Here is a 21,370-nt window from a genome sequence, read left to right as displayed (position 1 = left end):
CATAATGATGCTTGAAAAACAGACAACAGATGGCATTTAAAGAAATATTACAAATCCTATTCCTCTTTTTCCCAACACCTGCGAACCACCAGGATACTTTAATCAATAGAGGAGATAGATAGTGAGACTGTAGCGGAGGCAAAATTTTACCTCTACTTTTTTAGGGTTTTTCAGCCAGGCCTGAGAATTAAACTGTTACAAAACAGATTAAAAGGAGAAAAGTATACAAACTTAGATGTTTTATATGACACGGGAGCTCTCATAAGAAAAGGAAGACCCAAAGAAATGGCAAACCCACCAGCTTTTACATTAGGTTGAACAAAAAGGCAATTGTAGAAAAGTAACAAAGCTGTATGGGGAAGCTACAGGGAGATAAGTATTATTTTAACGTGGTCTATTATTTATGCAGGATTCTCTTGGCTTTCATTCCCTATTGAAGAATGTTCCTGTTTTCCCAGTACAGGGATGGCATCTTTCATACAGGAATGTTTATCTCCTGTTTTTAGGAAGAATGGGGAGATTAGAATGCTCTTCTTTCCATCTGCTCTTTTTTAAGTGCCTTTAGTTCAAAATAGCCCTTGTGGCAAAGTAGCATATTCTGTCTCCTTTTATTCCTCCCCTTTGAAGATGCCCCCAAAAAGATTCATGGCCCACAGTCTGAGTTGGCAGATTATTCTATTTCTCGGTGATTTAGTTTCTCAGTCTTGAGAATAGGTACGTTCTTTCAAACAGCTGTGTTTGTTCAGGAGGTGGCGATGCAGATGAGGGTAGTTGTTCATCTAAGTTAGGTCACCACATGATATGAGCAATCAGGCATTTACTGAAGACCATTTTTTTTTTTTACAGAAACCAAAGAAAAGCAAATATTAATAGTTGGAAACTTTATTTCTGAGTCCAGAGAACAGCCAGTTGAGATTTCTAGATTTTCTTTAAAAAGATTTATTTATTTTGAGGAAGAAAGTGAGCACCAGAGCAGAGGGGAGGGCAGAGGGAGAAGGAGAGGGAGAGGGAGAGAAATCCTCATGCAGACTCCATGATGAGTGCAGAGCCTACTGGGGCATGATTCCAGAACCCTAAGATCATGACCTGAGTGGAAACTAAGAGTCTGAGACTTAACTGACTGAGCCACCCAGGCGCCCCAAAAAGATTTCTAGATTTAAGCAAGAAGCTTCTCTATATGGTACAATGAGGATGGCAGTTGTAATTTGAGAAATTTCCTGGTTTGTAGTTTGAATGTCTCTTGTCGCACTGAGTGTACCAGCGAATTTTCTGAGTGGCCTACACAGGTAGACATGAAGGTTGTTTTTATCTATGATCTGTTGTGGTGATAAACTTAAGAAATTAAGTTTATATCAGCTTTCACTTACAGGACTTTGGGAAAAGGACAGTTTTCATTCTTTGTGATTTCAAGTCAGAAGGTTGGGAGAAAAATGGAATATTAGTTTGGAGAGTTGTGGCTATATACTGGAGGAAACTAGAAAAATTCAGGATTCAGACCAGTTTATAGCTAGATAACACAACCTCAAAGACAATGAATAGGGTTAGAATCTTAATTATAAGGGTATGTTACAGTTTTTCACTGAAATGTAATTTTCTCTCACCATATTTATTGAATATAATTACAGTAAGACTATTTTGTTTGTAAAATAAGTTTAGTCTCATTAAACTTGGCCTCATTATTTATATAAGTGCACCAAGAATAGAATTTATCACATAAAGTCCATTTTGTTGGAACTTTTAATAGGGAATCTTAGATTAAACCTTAAAAGCCATTTGAGGCTAAGAAATCAAGCCAAGAATGCACCATCAGACTTTGTCTATAGCATCCATAGATTTGGGTGAATTCCTCTCTTTTCAAGGCAACCAATGGATCTTAAGTTTCTTGGGGCTACTGGGAAGTAAACTTCCCTACTCACTGTAGGGATAGGGATCCTGTAAGCAATGATTGGGCTGGTATTTCAAGAGGCTTTATAAGCATTGACTCCATAGTCAACCATAGTTCCTTAAATGCATCTGGTTACATTATTTTTATTTAAGATTTTATTTATTTATTTATTTATTTATTTATTTGAGAGAGAGTGAGACAACAGGGAGAGGAGTAGAAGAGGAAAGAATCTCAAGCAGATTCCACACTGGGTGTGAAGCCCAATTCAGGGCTATATTACATGACCCCAAGACCATGACCCAAGCCAAAAACAAGAGCTGGATGCCCAACCCACGGAGCTACCCAGGCATCCCACCATCTGGTCATATTTAAGTCTATGTACCTTGTTGTCAAGTATGACATTAAAATCAAAGCCTTGATAATATAACAAAGTTTCCAATTGTTGCAAAGAAAACAGATTGTTTTAAAAAAGATTTTATTTATTTATTTGAGAGAGAGAGGGAAGGAGAGAGTGGGAGAGCACAAGCATTGGAGAGGGAGAAGCAGGCTGCCCATCCAGCAGGGAGCCCGATGCAGGGCTCGATCCTGGGACCCTGGGATCATGACCTGAGTCAACAGCAGTTTCCAAATTCTGGAGGGATCAGATAGGCAGAAAAAGATAAATATTTTAATTTTTGTTTACCAAGGGACAGTCTATCAAATTGAGATAAGTTATAGATAGCTTAAGAAAAAGAGAAAAAAAGGTTTTCTTTTTTTACTTTAAAAAGATTTTATTATTATTTATTTATTTATTTATTTATTTATTTATTTATTTATTTATAGAGAACATGTATGAGCAGGGGAGGGGCAGAGAGAGAGACAGACAGACAGAGACAGAGACAGAGAGAGAGACAGAGAGAATTCCAAACAAACTCCATGCTGAGCATGGAGCCTGATGTGGGCTCAATTCCAGGACCCTGAGATCATGACCTGAGCAAAAGGCAGTTGCTCAACCAAGTGACCCACCTAGGAACCGCTCTTTTATGAGAGAGAGAGAGTGGTGTGTGAGCAGGGGAAGGGGCAGAGGAAGAAGGCGAAAGAGAATTTTAAGCAGGCTCCAGGCTCAGCGCAGAGCCCAACATGGGGCTTTAACTCACGACCCTGAGATCATGACCTGAGCTGAAATTGAGAGTCGGACACTCTACTGACTGATCCACCCAGGTGCTCCAGAATTCTAGAAATTCTTATCCAGTTTAGTGTTATGATCTTAGAGTTAACAGAAATCTGTGTTCTAGAGTACTTGTCAGGGTCCTTTCCATGGATCTCTTTAAAGGTGAAGTATTTTTGCCTGCAGTTGATTGTAAATGTTCTCAGGGAACAATGAAGAGTAAGACAAAAATGATCTATGAATGACAAAAGACTTAAAAATAGCCATGGTTACAGATCTGGTGAGAGTTCACTATTAAAAAAGTGATACAATTAACAAGAACATTTGGTTATTTCTGTAGACATGCAATGTTTTCAAATAATAATTGGAATTTTAGCTGATTATACAAGCAGTAAGGATACTGACAGATTTCTAGGAATTCTGTACAATTTTTGAAATATTGGTAACATTTACTCATACAAATATGACTTAAAGGAAGTTAATTATCATTTTTATTTGATGTTTCCCATATAATATCACATTTCAAATAAGCTATTAGTTTAATTTCTTTTTATTAGGATAGAGAACAAATCTTTGAGATCATTGAGGGACCCTCTGAGAAATTCCAAAATTAGTTCAATGTCAAGAGATTCATTTTGAATTGGATTTTGGGAAATTTATTAAAAATGTTTCAAGGTTTACAGCTCCCCTTGACATGGTGTTGAGGTGGCAGCCAGCAGTCTAGCTTTGTGCCTGGCTGCCTGACTTCTTCCTGCTACTGCTTTTCAGGGATAAGACAATTAAGACTTAAGTCAAATCTCCTTTCCAAGACTGCCTTCCAAATTTATTTGTTTATTTTTAAAGAGAGAGTGCAAACGGGTGCGGGGTGAAGGACAGAGGGAGGAGAAGAAAAGAATCTCAAGCAGGCTGCCTGCTAAATGTGCAGCCTGAGGTGGGATTCAATCTTGTGACCCTGAGATCATGACCTGGGCCAAAATCAAAAGTCAGATGCATAATCAACTGAGCCACCCAGGTGGCCCTGAAGGAAAGTCTTAGTTGTCATTGTTATTTTCATAGACAATATTATAAAAATCATTGGCATATAATGAGGTGATCCAAAACCCTAAAATGTAGGAAAGATTGTAGAGTACCAAGGAGTTAATGAAAATATTGTTATATGTTTAGATTTTGTGATATTTGTGTGGCCATCTTTTAAAACTTAAAATTTTTTGTGATTTTTGTTCTCCACTTGATCTTAGCCAAAAGGTTGAGAAGTGATGTGTGATTTTTGTTCTCATTTTTAATATTCACCTATTACCTAAAAAAAAAAAAAAAAATCTAAGGTTTAAAACATTTGATTAGGTAGTATCCCAATGACAAAATACTTAGCTATCTATCTAATTAAAGTGACAATTAACAGATTTTAGAGGTACATACAGAAATTGGAAGAAAACCAAAAAAAAAAAAAAACCCACTCAGCTTCTTTAATATTGAAGACTCAGTTTTCCTAAGCAATCAAAAACCTGATAAAGACCATGTGAAGCACAGGGAATTATTTTGATAAGAATAGAATCTTTATTTCCTTGGCAGATAATACAAAAGGTAAAGAAAAATTTTATAATCTCTTATTAAAAGCAGACCAATAGCGATCCCTGGGTGGCTCAGCGGTTTGGCGCCTGCCTTTGGCCCAGGGCGCGATCCTGGAGTCCCAGGATCGGGTCCCAGGATCGGGTCCCACGTCAGGCTCCCCGCATGGAGCCTGCTTGTCCCTCCTCCTGTGTCTCTGCCTCTCTCTCTCTCTATGTCTATCATAAATAAATAAAAATAAATCTTAAAAAAAAATAAAAGCAGACCAATAGTCTAAGAAACTGTCATTTTAATGGGGAGAAAATCAAACTTATTTTGTATATTATTGAGCTAATTTTTAAAAACTCTTATAAATCCATTTTATTTGGGCCAGCTTTGACCTTGCAACATGAAATTTCTTTTCTACAAATCTGCAATTTTCTACATCCATTTAGATTTTGTCTTATTCCTTTTTCTTATTTTGGAACATTTAGTTATTTTGCTTTAGGACAAAATTACTTCCTACTTTTCTTAACAAAAACACATTCTGCCTTCATCTTATACTCTTTATATAAAAACACACCCCCCTCTGCTATACTTTGTATGCACAGTTTTTTTTTCCTTTGCTATTTTTATTTTTAGTAGTTTTATTTTCATATATAGATTATAAATATTACAGATTACAAATTTTAACCATTTAGTAACTTTTATTTTCCAGTGAAAATTAGGGAGCAGGCAATTGTGAACTATTATATACTAGCATCCTCTAATAGCTTAGTAAATATATAATTACATAATACATACACATAATTACAGATATTTATAATTGTTAAAGACTAATATGCTTTTTCACAGTATAGTTTTTTAAATGGGGTAAATGATATGTTTACAAACAGACCCAAATATCTTTTTGCTTTCTATAAAAATTAAGAAACCAAAACCAGATAAACTTATGTTTAGCATTTAATGTTTTGGTGTATTATCTTTTTTGGAAATGATCTAAATAATCAATGAATATCCATCATTTAATCTAACTTAGTATAACTTTAAGGTTTCAAGTTTCCAAAAAGATTTAAAAAATTATTTTTAAGTAGACCAAATACCTTGTTTAATAAAGGTAGTATAATCTTAAATTAGTCTTTTTTACATAATCCCACCTATATAGAAAAAAATCACAGAAGAGAACTTAAAAGTTAAGACATAAGGCTCTCTCCAACTTTTATTTTGTACTGCTGTTCTTTACATACATGAAACTATTTTTATTGAACAACTTATTTTTAAACAGAATTTATAATTTTACAATCTTAGGATCTAGTAGAGCTAAACTCATTTGATTAGTAAACTCAAGTAGAAAAAGTAGCATGTTTTCACTATGTTTAACTCTGAAGAGATTACTGTTTTTACTAATCTAACAAACTTTAACTTTCATTTGCCAAAGATTGTCCTATATCTTGTGAGCTTGAAAAATATTTAGGTTAGTTTCTATATTTCTGAGAGTTTTAGGACTACTTAATTCATAGAAGTGCTTGTTTTTTAAAACCAATTAAATATAGCTCTTTTACAAAGTAAATTTGGTTATATCACATGAAAGTAGAAAAATAACATTATATAACATGTTATACCTAGATAGACACATACAGACATGCAAAAAGGGATCTTAGAGTTTTCATCTTATTTTATTTTTAAAAATTTATTCATTTGACAGAGAGAGTAAGAGAGAGGGAGTGCATGTCCACACAAGTAGGCAGAGTGGCAGGCTGAGGGAGAGGGAGAAACAGTTTCCCCACTGAGCAGAGAGACTGAGGCAGGGCTCAGGGCTTGATCTCAGGATCATGACCTGAGAAGGCAGACGCTTAACCAACAGAGCCACCCAGGTGCCCCTAGAGTTTTCATTTTAAATCTCAGCCATGAGTTAGGTATAAATTCAGAAATGCAAAAATTTCTAACTTATATAAGACTGATCTTTGCCTTATTAATTTTCTCATTTCAATTTGATTTTCTTATAGGTTACAACAGGATGTTTAAGATGAGAGCACTCTAAAGAATCCTTTTGAATAGGGGCGCCTGGGTGATTCACTCAGTTAGGTGTCCAACTCTTTGTTTCAGCTTAGGTCATCATTTCAGGGTTCTGGGATCAAGCCCTGCACTAGCTCTGTGCTGGGCATGGAGCTTTCTTGGGATTCCGTCCGTCCTTCTCAGCATGTACAGGCGTGCTTGCTCTCTCTCAAAAAATCCTTTTAATTATAAGTCCAAATATTCAAAAGTATATCTTCTTTTAAAAATGAGGTATGATTGTCATATAAAGTTATATTAGCTTCAGGTGTATAGCATACTGATTCAACAAATCCATGCATTACTCAGTGCTCACCATGATAAGTGTAGTTACCATCTGTCACTATATAATGTTATTACAATATTCCCTATGCTATATTTTACATCTCCATGACTTATATAACTGGAAATTTCTACCTCTTAATCTCTTTTATTTTGTCACCCTTCACCTCCCCTCTAGTAACCACCAGTTGGTTCTCTGTATTTGAAGAGTTTCTGTATTGAAGAGTTCACGTTTTGTTTTCTAGATGCCATATATAAGTGAAATCATATGGTATTATCTTTCTCTGACTTATTTCAGAAAATATACCTATTTGAATTGTGACTTAAAAACAAAATGTTCTCTTATGGTTTCAAATCAATATACCTTTTATGGCTCAACCATAGACACCAGAGGAGTCCCCAAAGAGAGTGCAAAGGATGCAGCCCTCCCAAAATCCAGTAAGTTCATTCCCAGAGTTAGCCTAAGAGTGCAAAGACTTTCACTCTCACAGGTGGTAACAAAATCATTTGTCAAACTGGTGTCTGTTGTTACCTATGGGAAGATGAGATGCCTCCAGCTATAGACCAGCTTATCTGTGGTACTAGATAGGTGATATCAGGATGAAGAGTTTTCTAACACTACGAAGGCAATGAGGGTGAGACAACAAAGGCCCTTCATGGACCAAGACCTCTCATTAAGAAAAACTTCCTAAAAAGCTAATGATGTTGGACAAAGAGAATGTTGCTTGTCATTTCGTGTCTTGGGTTTCTAGCCTGTTTGTCTGATTCCCTGACACAAGACAACACTTGTACCCTCCAGCTGATGGACACTTGAAGCCAAGATCTCAAGACATAAAACAAGATGAAAGGAACATTCTCTGATTTTTCCCTCCTTATGATAAATACCAGAAAAGACATACAGGAAAACAAAGACTAGGAGGCTATACCAGTGGGTACCCAGAACCAAACTTATAAGAGTCACAATTCAAAGAACTAATTTTTACAAATATTTTTCTCCTGCCAATCTATATTTAGAAAGAAAAAAAAGGTAAGGGGAGCCTCTTATTGTTCTCATCAAGATGAGAGGGGGGCTGTAGGCAGAGATCTGAGATACTGATGTGGTAAGAATCTTACCTTCTGCTGGTTTTTTGGTCAGATGTCCCAAGATCTTTTAGTGTTCCAGTCATTGACATTCCATCATTGCCACCAGAAGTTGTAGGGGAGGCAATATTTTATCTCTATCTTCTTAGGGTTTTTTAGTTGATCCTGAGAATTAAAGCGATATATTATAAATGAACAGGAGAAAAGCACACAAATCTATGTTTTATGTGATGCAGGAGCTCTTGTAAGAAAAGGGAGATCCAAAGAAAGGGCAAAACTTACAAGCTTTTATATTAGGTTAAACAAAAGGCAATTGTGGAAAAGTATCTAAACTACATGGGGAGGCTATAGAAAGATAAGTATTATTTTAACATGGTCTATTTATGCAGGATTCTCTTGGCTTTGATTCCCCATTGAAGAATATTCCTTTTCTCCTGGTACAGGGAGGGCATCTTTCATATGGGAGTGTTTATCTCCTGTTTTCAGGAAGAACAGGGGAAATTAGAATGCTCTTCTTTGCATCTGCTGTTTTTTAAGTGTCCTTAGCTCAAAAATAGTCTTTATGCCAAAGTGGCATATTTGGGGCTGGCATATCCTGCCATCCATCAAGAACTGAAAAGTCAATAGTTGGGATACAAGGAATGATTTAGAAGGGCCAAGAACATATCACCTACATTTCTGAAGTTGCTAAATAACTGAGAGTCATATGATTCACTTCCATGTGAAAACCAAACTTATCTTACAGATCTCTGAAACACTCAGAACAAATGCATTAAGTTTTACCCTCCTTTTATAGCTGAGGAAGTGAAGGTACAAGGGCCTGCGTGTACTTGTTCAGACTGGCAATAGATGGACAACGGAAACATCAGAAACTTGGCAAAATTGTTTTTCCCCCTTAATAACAGTGTTTAAAATATGTTTAAAGCAGATGGCTTTTGGATATTCTAATTGACTACAGGGAAAGGTAGAGATCACCAAATGACTTGCAGAGAATAAATGTCCCTACCAGAAATTTGACTCCCTTGTGAACAGTTGCCTGAAACTCTTTCCACATTATGAAAGTATCTCTGATGCATTCTAGATAGCTGTGATGGGTTCTCCACTGTAACTACAAAAGAAGTTGTGTTCAACTTTAGTGTTGTCAACATGAGTATTTTTAAAAAATATTTTATTTATTTATTCATGAGAGACAGAGAAAGAGAGAGAGTGAGAGAGAGGCAGAGGGAGAAGCAGGCTCCATGCAGGAAGCCTGATGTGGGACTTGATCCTGGGACTCCAGGATCATGCCCTGGGCTGAAGGCAGATGCTAAACCACTGAGCTGCCCGGGCATCCCGACATGAATATTTTTAATGTGAAACAGTTACTCTTAGATAGTTCACAGTCTCCCTTGTCATGAAATCTGTAAAGATCAAGCGTCGTAAAAATAATTGCTAATTCTGTGAGGTCCATGAAAGACATATGTAAGATTCCATGCTATTCATTATGGGGAGCACAAAGATGATAAGGACAAGGTAAAATGACTTGATCTTGTTTTGGAGATGGCAAATGTGGCTTGGTAGAAAGATTATGTGGTTTGCCATCAAACAGATTTAGATTTCAATCTCACTTTTGTCACCTAAAAGCTATGTGATGTTGGGCAAGTTCCTTGTCTCATTGAACATCAGTTTTCCTGCCTATGAAATTCAGATGAGTAGATGAATACTTGCATAGGGTTGTTGGGAAGATAAAGAATCTCATCAGAATCAGTTAATAAGATGTTGGCAAGAAGAAAAGTGTTTCCTCAGAGCAGGAAGATGCAGTATTTGCATAAAAAAATTAGTGCTTGACCTTCCTTGTTTTTTGTTTTTAAAAAGTTGTGAAATTCCAAGGGATTCAAAACAGCTATAACATCATATGTAGCACGTGTGTTTTTGTGTTTATTCCTACAATTTTTTTTTTCAGTAATACATGATATTTCTCTTTAGGTCGTCAACTATTTGTGAATAGGTGTAAATTATTTTCGCTTGGTGGAATTTACCTTCATTTACAGAACTGTATTTCTTTTCTTTTCTTTTCTTTTTTTTCCCCAGAACTGTGTTTCTATAGTAAGGATCAAAAGCACATACAGGTATTTCATACTTGAATACAATTACAATGCAGTTGATTCCAATAAATGGCAGCGCAATTTTCAGGGCTCTTGTTGAAAGATGGGAAAAGCCTTTGAATGAATGATTACTTTCTTTGGTATTATACATTACTACTTTTAAGTTAGACTCTGGGCAAAAGCGTTCATTGCCTTTTGTGGAGGCACTTTTTTGTAGATTCATAAATTCTTTGAATTCACTTTAGAATGATGGTGCACCAAAGGACACTGCTCTCCCCATGAGTTTGTACCATCTTGGAGACTGAACCACTGTTTTAAGTTCTCCTCCAGAAAGTCCATCTAGGGGGTGCTTGTGTGTGCTGGGTGTCTCTTCTGGAGGCGTATGTTACATACACACTGACTTCAATCAAATGAGATGCCTTTATGCTCAACCCTAAAGTCATTTTCGAAAATCATAATGAACTCATTAAGCAATTACTTAATTTTGTCATGTGGTTTCCTCAGAACTAATAGCTTATGTTTTCATATTTACATATAGTTATTTGAAAAAATCAAGATGTTTGCACAGAAATTTAAAAACTTACAATGAAAGTATTCTCCAGAAATAGTGTCTAGTTGCCCATGCTGATAAATGTTAGCAGTGGTTTACTAGTTCTGCTCTTCTGAGAATATGCCCCTATGTTCCCTAGGCATTTAGATTGTTAGATAGCTGGCATTTATGTCATTAGGTCATTTTTAAATGTATTTCCTCATTATATTATAATGAACCCTTTATGTCTGTCTTCCTATTACACTCGATGGTCTTTGGGAAAATATTGTCTTACCTAACTATACGCCTACCTCAGGGACAAGTACTCTAAACAAAGGCATTTATCTGAACTGAACAATTTGATGACTAACCTAATAAATGAAAATCATGTAATCTTTAATTCTTCTGCTGCTGGTGCTCTTTCACAAGTTAGAATTTGACCCAGAGTCATGCTTGTTTTGGAAACGTTATCCCTGGCCCACTCAACAGCAAGTGCTTCTTTCACCTGGCCCTGGCGATTTCGGAATTCTGCTACAGGCTTGGGTTCCAGGCACACACATCTGGCCTAACCTAGTGGAACGCCTCATCCCTGAGGGCGAGCAGCTGTGTTAACTTTGGTGTTCTGTGTCCTCCTGCAGGAATGACTGCACGCGGTGCTGGACTGTGAGCATCTCCAGGGCAGAAGCCGTGACATTTAAACGAAAGTTTCCTGGGTTCAGAACTCAGGTGGGCCACGAAGCACGCAGGTCAGCACACTTCTGTGGCTTCCAGCTGGGTGCAGCATCATGGGTGCTCTTATGCCACCAACTGGGGCCAGGGGGCTGAAACAAGCTCTCAATCCTTAAAGAAGAAAATCAGCCTGAACCATCCGAGCTCACTCTTAAGTGCGCCAAGAGCCCTCACTCACTTCACATTCTCACAATCCTTTTCTTTTTTCTTTTTCTTTTTCTTCTTCCTCTGGTTTGTAGTTTTTTTTTTTTTTTTTTTTTTTTTTTTTTTTTTTTTTTAATTTTTATTTATTTATGATAGTCACAGAGAGAGAGAGAGAGAGAGGCAGAGACACAGGCGGAGGGAGAAGCAGGCTCCATGCACCGGGAGCCTGATATGGGATTCGATCCCGGGTCTCCAGGATCGCGCCCTGGGCCAAAGGCAGGCGCCAAACCGCTGCGCCACCCAGGGATCCCTGGTTTGTAGTTTTTGAATGATAGCTAAATCCTAGTGAGACTGTTTACACGGAGCCAAAGGCAACCGTAATGTCCTTATTACAGAGTCGTTCTGGCAATCCCTTAACTGTAAAAAAAAAAAAAAAAAAAAAAAAAAAAGAGAGAGAGCGAGCGAGCGAGCGATAGCACATCATATTCTACATGAAGGTGGCTTGATGCACTCATCTGAACTGTGCGGCCTGACCAGTCTGGACACCGGCCAGATCAAGAGACGGAAGGTTTCCAGCTCCGGACAGGGTCCCGTGTGCCCCTCCATCCCCCGGGGTAACCATCATTCTAACTTTCTCTCACCATCGGGAAGTTCTGTGCCCAGGACCGCGGCCGGGTTGGGGGCGCGGGCCTGGCCGAGGCGCACGCTCGGCCTCCTCCCGGCGGAGCATCCCGCGGGGCTGCCAGGAGGCCCCGGCGGCCGCGCCTCTCCGCCGCCGCGCGCCCGACCCCACGCCACAATGGCTGCCCGCGCTCCCGCGCGCCGGGCCGGGGCCTCGCGCGCCCTCCCGCCTCGCCAGCGGGCACCCCTCCCGCGCCACCCGCAGCCGGGCGTGGCCCCGGGCGCGACCCGCGGGGACCCCGAGCGGCCGCGGGGGCGCTCCCGAGCCCGGGATGTGCGGCGCGCGCCCATTGGCTGGCCCTCCGGCCGCAGAGCCCGCCTCCCCGCCCTCTCTCGACGCTCCCATTGGCAGTGCGCGCCCGCTCCCGCCCCCGGCCCGCCGTGATGGAAGCGGGTTGGGGCGGGGGGCGGTGGAAGGGCCGGAGCGGGAGGGGGGCCGGGGGGTGGGCTCTCCTCCCGGTAAGGGGGCGCGAGAGACCAGAAGGACCAATCAGGACGAGCCGTGGAGAAGAGGCGCCGCGCCAGCCAATCGCGGCGCGCGGTCCGGGTCGGGGAGGTTGACGCGAGTGTGGGCGGCAGCCAATGGGCGTGCCACTACCCGTCCGCTCTTCAGCAGCCGGCCGGGGGCGGTGGAGGAGCGAGTGAGGGGAGCGCGGCGGCGGCGGCGGCGGCGGCGGCGGAGCCATCGCTGGACGGCCGGGGGGAGGCGAGGCCCGAGCCTCTGCGTCGAGGTGAGGGGCGGCGGCGCGGGGCCGCTGCTCGGCCGGCCCACCCAGGCGGGGGCTGCGGGAGCCGGGGCGGCAGGCCGCCGGAGGCAGAGGCGACACCCGCCGCCCCGTCCCCGCCCCCACCCCCACGCTGGGCCGCCCGGAGCCGGGGGCGCTCGCCCCTGCCGGGAGGGTGTGGGCGCGGCTGCGGCCGGGGCGCCGCCCTCGGGAGGGCGACGCCGGGAGGGGCCCGGCTTGCAGCCGCGGAGCCGCGGAGCCTCGGGGGCTCAGCCGGGTGGGGAGGCCGCGCAGAGGGGGCCGAGGCGGGGCGGGGTGCTCCGCGGGTGGCCGTCCCGGAGGAGGCCCGGCGGGGGAGGATTTCTGGTCTGAGGAGGGGAAAAGTGATGGGGAGCGGGTGATGATGCTCGGGGAAGGGTGCCCGGGGGGAAGGTGCGGAGCCTGGGACGGGGCTGGCCCCTGGGAGGCAGGCACTGCCGGGGCGGGGGGGATCCGCGGAGAGCCACGCGAGGGCAGGGTCTTTAAGGTTAAGATCCCTGGGCAGATGGGGGACACGTGGGTTCGAGAGACACCTACTCTAACCGGAAGGGGACCGAGAGCAGAAGGTTTCAGGTGCGCTGCGGACGGAGGCCAGCGAGGGGAGAGCCTACGGGGAGCCGGCGAGGGTCTTTAGGTCGGGTCGCCGAGCGGTGTGGGTCGGTAGGGACCGAGCAGGCGGGCGGGAGAGACTGCAGAGCCGGGGCCTCAGGTCACGGTCGGTCATGTTAGCATCCTCGGTTCTTTCCCTGCTCGGGGAGGGCCAAGCCCTCCGACCTAACTCCTACCTGGGGGTGGGGGTGGTGGTGGTGGTGCTGATTTTGCAGCTCCCCTCCCTCCCTCCCCCCCCTCCCCGGGACAGTTCCTCTAATTGTCCCGCCCCAGCAGCGCAGACACTCGCCGTCTGAAAAAGTAAAGGCACAAACCTATGGCTTGCTTTTGATTGGATGGCGCTTGAGGAATCACTCACTTCTTTAGGTTTGAAAAACGTTAGGATGTGCTGGTTTAAAGGCGGCCTCTGAAGGTACTTGCAGGAAATCGGCCCCGTAGGGGGAGTTTCTCAACTATCGTGTTGGGCGTGTGCGTGCGTGTGTGTGTGTGTGTGTGTGTGTGTGTGTGTGTGTACTACAGCGTGAAGATGATGCAAGATCCCTTAGAGTAACACAGTGAAAGGTAACCTACGAATGCAATTCTGTTACTGTAGGATCACCCACTTTGATGCGGTCGAATTTGATTATGTATCAATACTTGTTGGGAAGTTTTGTTTTTTTTTTTTTTAGTCTTGAGTAGAGTGTTGTAGCTAACTCAGTTCAATCTCAGGGAGAAAGAAAGATGTGGTATGTGTGTATCACTGCCACCACCTTTCTGTGCTCTGCTTTAGGAGTTTTTATTTGTGGGGTGTGGGTAGAGGTTGGGGGCTGAGAAGAGCAGCAGAAGAGAAAGTGGCCCATTACTACTTTTTTTTCTCTCCCGTGGATTTAGATGGGAGGAGGCCATAGGCACCGAGGAATCATTTCTGCTTGAACATAGGACGAAAGGATCACAAAGAGTTAGACACTTCTTTTTTTTGTTTGTTTGTTTTAAAGATTTTATTTATTTATTCATAGAATACACACACACACACACACACACACACAGAGAGAGAGAGAGAGAGAGGCAGAGACACAGGCAGAGGGAGAAGCAGGCTCCATGCAGGGAGCCCAACGTGGGACTCGATCCCAGGTCTCAAGGATCACACTCTGGGCCGAAGGTGGTGCCAAATCCCTGAGCCACCCGGGATGCCCGAGTTAGACACTTCTTGACAAACATGAAGTGCCAAGAGCAGACACCAAAGAGGGCCCATGTTGTACAGGATATTTCCTTAGCCATATCACCAGAGCATCATAGCTAATGGCCCATCCTTGAGGAGGTAGAAATGATTCTGTGGGAGTAATTTCTTGGTACTGTTATTCACGGATCCCATTTTACCCTTAGTATAACAGAATACCTAAGGGCTCAGGTGCGGAGGCAACTCAGAGCAGAGAAGTGATCTGAGTGGTGTGGAGTTAGTCGGGGAAGGTTTCCAGGAGGAGCTGGGTTTTAAGACCTCTTTAGAACTGGGGGGTTTGGATATGGGTTATTGGAAGACATAAGGATGACAGTCTAGTGGTTCGGAAATGCTATCAGCAGCTGTGGATAAGAGTGGCATTAATAATGGTTTTTAAGGGGCATGGAAAATTTGAATGATTTAAGAGTGTGGAGATCAATTAAGTCTGGGTCTGTAGCTTAGTTGATAAATAATGGTTCTGTCCGGTGGTTAGGAGAGAAGAATTAGAACAGTTGATAATGGGTTGGAGACAGGTAGTAAAGGAAGGAGCAGGAAGATATTTTTTGATAGCTGCGATAAGAAAATATGTTAAAAATAAGTTGGGTTATTGAGAGGTAGATTGGGTGTTCAACAGTAAAAGAATCAGAAACATTATTGAGTCCTGTACTGGATTATGTTGATAATAGCAAAATTTATGGGGCGCCACTTTGTGCCAGCCATTGTTTTGAGCTTTTCAAGCATCATCGTTTTTTGAGCGTCACTGTTTTATGGATGAGGGAACTGAGATTTAGAGAGATTTAATTTGCTCATGGTCACACAGCTAGTCAGTGGTAGGTCAGGATTGATAAAGTCAATTTATCAATAAATTGATAAAGTCAAATCACTTGAGGATATGCTTCATGCCAGCCACTGTGTTGAATACCGGAGGTTCACAGTTGACAAGCAGATTCAAAGGTCAGGCCAGAGCCGTATTTTTTAGAGATTGTCAGGAATCATAGAGGAGAGCCAGTGAAGGAAGAGGAAAAGATGAGTCGGAGAGACTTTTGTAGACACTGAGGAATATACTGTTTTGGGAAACTTAGGATAGAAATAGTTTTAAACAAGAGGAAGTAGTCAACAGCAAAATATGTAGCTGAGAGACTCAGAAGAACAAAGAGAAGAAACCATTAAGTCAGGAAAAAACTTGTGTGAATTTAGTCTCAAAAACCAGAATTAAGATATTAAGATATAGGCAGATAGGTACTCATGTTTAGTGGCAAGTGCTCTATACAGATTTAAAGTGATGATGGCAGTTACGGTCAAATTCATAGGAAAGATGTTGGTATGTCCCTTTCTAATACTTTAGTCTTCCACTAGTAAGATCACGGATGGTTTAAAAACACTCATGCTCTTTGTATTTTACAAGTTAAAAAAAAATAAGCATTACTTTTATAATTAGTAAAGGAGAAGATCATTCTACTGAAAATAATGAGGTAATAGGGCTTCTCTGAATTATGTTTGGGGAAGGGGAAAAGATGGTCTTATTTCAGTGTAAATTGCTGCATCTGAGATATTTTGGTAAGTACATTCCCGTCTTGGAAATGACTAGACACATCCTGAAACTGTATATAATGAAAGATGGCATTTGCTTAATCTTGAGGGATCAGGTTACTAAATCACCTTGGAGCATGGAGATGTGGTCTTGGCTCTTCTGAACATTGTTTTTTTTTTTTTTTTTTTTTTTTTTAGAATATTAATAAATGAATCTAAGGTTAAACAAAAGTACACCACTCATTCGATTGAGTCATTTTAACTGTGTCTTTTGGACTTTATACTCTTTTTTTCCTTCCCACGCATTGGTTCTATAGTTCCTCCCTCAGTGGGTTTGTAATGGGTTTAGAGTTTCAGTTCAGTAAGACGATATGAAAGTGCTGAATTTACATACAACTAATTTAACTTAAAATTTGTCATGGCTTTCTGTTCCCAATTTGAAGAAGGAAAGAGACCAATTTCAAGACAATGAAATAAGCTTTTCTTATCAAATAATAATTTGAAAGCAAACTAGTGGGATTTGCCCCAGGATCAGTACAGTTTTATTCCAGTCTCTAAAATGGAGATGGAGGAATCTTGTAAGTCAAGAGTAGAATCTAGTTTTTAGTTTAATTTGGCCCATAGGGATGGTGGGAGGACACTTAATATTTCATCTAGGTACCGTACTATGTTCCTTAAATAAATTATTACATTTAGTTCTCATCCAATTCTCTAAGGTGGATAACCTATTATGGATGAGAGAATGAGGCTCAGAGAAGTTAGTAACTTTGCAAAAGTTGGAGAGGTAGGAGCAGAGCTGAGATTCAAACAGAATGCCGAAACTCATGCATATGAGATAAAAGGCAAGGAAGACTTGTTTATATTAATATCTAAAATTGAAAAAATGCCACATAGCCTTAGATGTTTGATAACTGTTACCTTAGAAGATGGGACTGTTGCTCTGTGTGTTTGCATTGTGACACTGCCTCTTAAATGATGGTGGTTACTCCATATGTTTTAGGGGTGCATTATGTTACCTTTAGAGGTATGTGTTTTCACATTTTAGTATTTTTTGAAATGAAAATGTAATTTATAGTGTCTGTTTTAAGATGTTTCTGAGGGGATCCCCGGGTGGCGCAGCGGTTTGGCGCCTGCCTTTGGCCCAGGGCGCGATCCTGGACACCCGGGATCAAATCCCACGTCGGGCTCCCGGTGCATGGAGCCTGCTTCTCCCTCTGCCTGTGTCTCTGCCTCTCTCTCTCTCTCTCTCTCTCTCTGTGACTATCATAAATAAATAAAAATTAAAAAAAATAAAATAAAATGTTTCTGAAATGAGTACTATGTCCTTTTTTAAATTTGAAGATCTAATTGTCTTTATTAAATGATTCATAAATTGGACCATACCCCCTCTAGTAAGTAGGGAAGCACTCCCAATGGCTCCTATGTCTTAAAGTCAGAAGTGTGTCTCAGAATTGAGGAAGTGTAGCATATGCATATAGTTTGCATGTGCAATGTCTTACAAGTTTATTGTGTGCATTTTCTTCCCAGCTGCTGCCTTTAGCCTTTTACCTTCTTTTTTATATGGTATAATATAGAACTGAAGTATATATCGCCAATAAAATAGTCATTCTCTTTAGTTGGTGAATATTATAGTGTAGAAGAAAGTACTTTGATGTGGAAAATTCACATTGTGCTGTGAATCAGCAGATTTGAGTTTTAATTTTGGTTTTGCTAGTAACTTGATGTGTAACTTGAGGCAAGTCACTTTCCATCTCTGAGCTTTAGTTTTTCTCATCTGTAACATGGAGTGGGGAGGGGAACTTTTAGATCTTCCAGCTTGAACAAACTGTATGCCTTCATTTTAGATAAAAATGTGTATGCTAGGACGCCTGGGTGGCTCAGAGGTTGAGCCTCTGCCTTTGGCTAAGGGCATGATCCTCGTCCCAGGATCGAGTCCCACATCCGGCTTCCTGTGGGAAGCCTGCTTCTCCTTCTGCCTGTGTCTGCCTCTCTCTGTGTGTCTCTCATGAATAAATAAAATAAAAATCTTAAAAAAAAAAAAAAGAATTAGTGGGAAGATTTAAAAAAAAAACAACAACAACGTGGATGCCCTAGGTTCTTCTTAAAAACTATGTATTAACTTTCTACTATTTTTTTCTTTGTCTGCATCTCTTTGCCTTCTCTCCTTGCCCTTTTTTCTAGGGTCTTTGAGAGTACTATCAGATCCATTATATTAGAGAGGATGTGTTATTTTTGATATTCTACATTTACTAAGACAGGATATTTAAGAAAGTAGGTACTTAGTAAGTAGTTAACAAATGAATATGTTTTATCTGAGTTTAATAAAAGGATCATTTAAATGAAATATCATACAGAAGCTGTTAAGGTTTCTTTGAAATATAGTTCTGCCTAAATAATGAATTGTGTTTAGTGAAGGACAGATATACAAAGGAAAAAAACTACTGGACCTGTCTTTGAGAAGTTCTCTCTGTGTTCTAGTAGGAGAAGGAATCTCCTTTAAACTTTGTATTATGGAAAGTTGCCAACATAAAATGCATATCACCAACTTTAGCATTTGCAAACTTGTGGTTAATCTGGTTTAATTTTTACCTCCACCCACTTGCCCCTTTTTTATTTTGAAGCAAATTCCTAGACATTATTATCAGTTACTACCGTATAGCATGATGAGTGTGACAATAGACATACTTGTCTAAGTGAAGTGGAAATCATTCATTTAAATATATTCCGAGACTTGTGTGTTATACTATGCTAGGCAAGAGAAATTAGGTATAATAATTTCCTGTAGGCAGAGGTAATATAATTGGATAGACTGTATATACATCTATAAAACAATAAACAACATGAGATCATATACCAAAATTGGTGATAGAGATTCTAAATGAAAGAGGACGTTATTTCTGAATGAAAGTAGGATTCAGATAGAGAGAAAGAACATTAGAGTTGTTCACAGGGTGATGAGGGTGATGACATGGAGAAAGCATATAGTTAGCAAAAGCTTAACTGTAGCTTCATAGAAAAAGTTATTTCTAAATCTGTATCTCTGTCTTTTAGACCTCTGCAGCATGTTATTGACATACTTTGATCTTAAATCAATGTTTGAAAAAAAGCCAATTTCTGTATTATAAATTAGGAAACTGCTTTATTACTATCACTGTGTGGTGAATTATTTGACACATTCCATTAAAAAACCTTCTCCATATCTTAGTACCACATGTATTGACAGGTCCGCTTTGTCTAGAATGCTTGTGCCATCGGCTTTCAAATATAAATCATTTAGAGATCTTAAATGGTGATGTGTATGTGTGTTTAAATGCTAACTGTTAGGGATGCCTGGGTGGTTCAGTGGTTGAGGCCTGCCTTCGTCTCAGGTCATGATCCTGGGGTCCTGGGATTGAGTTCCTGCAGGGAGCCCACTTCTCTCTCTGCCTATGTCTCTGCCTCTCTCTGTGTGTCTCTTGTGAATAAATAAATAAAATCTTTAAAAAAAATAAGAAAAAATAAATGCTAAGCATTAGGCAATCTTAAGATTACTTTGAAACATCTAGTTTATATCATTTTTGTCTTTTATGGAATTCGTGCCAGAAATGTTGTCATGACATGAGTTTTCTCGTGTGAGAATTCCTACTTGAATTTAAGGAATTCTTACTGTTATATATTATTATTTTGGAGTATTGACTTGAATATTTTGAAGTAATCTGTTCCATAATGCAGAAATTTTTAGTCAAAGGTCATGAACCTCTTGAGCATCTCCTCAAAGCTTTGTGCTATCTCCTTAGAAAAATAAACAGTAATTTCCGCTTGTCTGTAGTTTTGCTTTACATGGTTTTAGTTACCCATGTTCAGCCTTTGTCCAGAAATAGGTAAACCTCTTTCTGACGTAGTAGAAGATCAGTAGTAGCCTAATACTAAGTTAGAACGCCTCTGTCATTTACCTTCCTTCATCTCATGGTGTAGGCATTTTATCATCTTACACCATTAGAAGAAGAGTGAGTACAGTACAATAAAATATTTTGGAAGGTAGGAAGACCATATTCACATAACTTTTGTTGCAGTATATTGTTATAATGGTTCTATTCTATTGCTGTTAATCTCTTACTATGCTGAATTTATAAAATGAATTTACCATAGGTATGTGTGAATAGAAAAAACAGTATGTATAGGATTTGGTACTGTCTGGAGTTTCAGGCATCCACTGGGGTCTAGGAATGTATCACCTGCAGGTAAGGGGAGGGATTACTACTCTTGTACACTTTGTTTTCCATATAATTTCAGAGGTTTAATAAGACTCTCAGAACCCATTGGGGGGGGTGTCTATGAATTGTTATTTAATAAACAATTCTGTAATGTATAGTCAGAAATCATACTGCTAAAATTCAATTCAAATTTATTTCTGAATGTGCTGCTCACCTTTTACAAACAAATGTCTTTCATTATTGAGTGATAAAAATTATAAAACTCATGCACATGCCTAATTTTTAAAAATAAGCCAATTCTTTTTTGAAAGATTTTATCTTATTTTTAAAAACAATTTATCTATTTTAGAGAGAGAAAGGGAGAGAGCACAATGGGTGAGGGACAGAGGGAAAGAGAGAGAGAGAGAGAATCCTCAAGTAGACTCCCTGCTGAGCAGGGAGCCCAACATAGGGCTTGATCCAGGACCCGGAGATTATGACCTGACTCAAAATCAAGAGTCAGCTGCCAACCGACTGAGCCACCCAGGTACCCCTTAAAGATTTTATTTTTAAGTAATCTCTACACTCAGTGTGGGACTCAAACTCATGACCCAGATATCAAGAGTTGTACACTCTACCAACACTACCAACTGAGCCAGCCAGGTGCCCCAGACCAATTCTTAATTGGATTCTTGAGAAAAAATAAGCTATAGTCTGCTTAATATAGCCAGCTTATGAATATGTTGAATGATTGCCAAAAATTTTGGACTAATTGCTTGGTACTCATATAATGGCTGCTACCCATCCTAAATTAAGAGGAAGTACAATCTATGACTTTTAAGAATGAATATATAAGTATTTCTTCATAGGTAAAGGAAGACTACTTCAGCCTAACTTACCCTTTTATATAGTTGACATCTGTAGAGGAGAGGATTTGTTCAA

At 40.4% G+C, this 21,370-nt stretch overlaps 1 protein-coding gene and 1 long non-coding RNA gene across 4 annotated transcripts in view; one reads left to right on the top strand and one right to left on the bottom strand.

The window, feature by feature from the left end:
• Window positions 1–2,400: 2,400 nt before the first annotated feature.
• Window positions 2,401–12,349, bottom strand: LOC121475995. The gene is made up of 3 exons (XR_005983858.1): window positions 12,119–12,349; window positions 8,025–8,156; window positions 2,401–2,516 (listed from the first exon to the last, which is right to left on the bottom strand). It is a non-coding gene; the product is annotated as an uncharacterized LOC121475995 (long non-coding RNA).
• Window positions 12,350–12,755: 406 nt separating this feature from the next.
• Window positions 12,756–21,370, top strand: part of FAR1 (fatty acyl-CoA reductase 1) — a 68,029-nt gene continuing 59,414 nt past the window's right edge. Inside the window, exon 1 of one of the 3 annotated variants that reach the window (XM_041730188.1) lies at window positions 12,756–12,889. The gene's annotated coding sequence lies outside the window, so the exon portion shown is untranslated. The remainder of the gene's footprint in view (window positions 12,890–21,370) is intronic. The other 2 variants (XM_041730187.1, XM_041730186.1) reach the window with 2 other exon arrangements.

This window comes from Vulpes lagopus, chromosome 15 (genome assembly GCF_018345385.1).
Source record: "Vulpes lagopus strain Blue_001 chromosome 15, ASM1834538v1, whole genome shotgun sequence".
NCBI lineage: Eukaryota > Metazoa > Chordata > Mammalia > Carnivora > Canidae > Vulpes > Vulpes lagopus.
The sequence above is the reverse complement of the archived record's forward strand: the minus strand, read 5'-3'. Positions and strand labels throughout refer to the sequence as shown.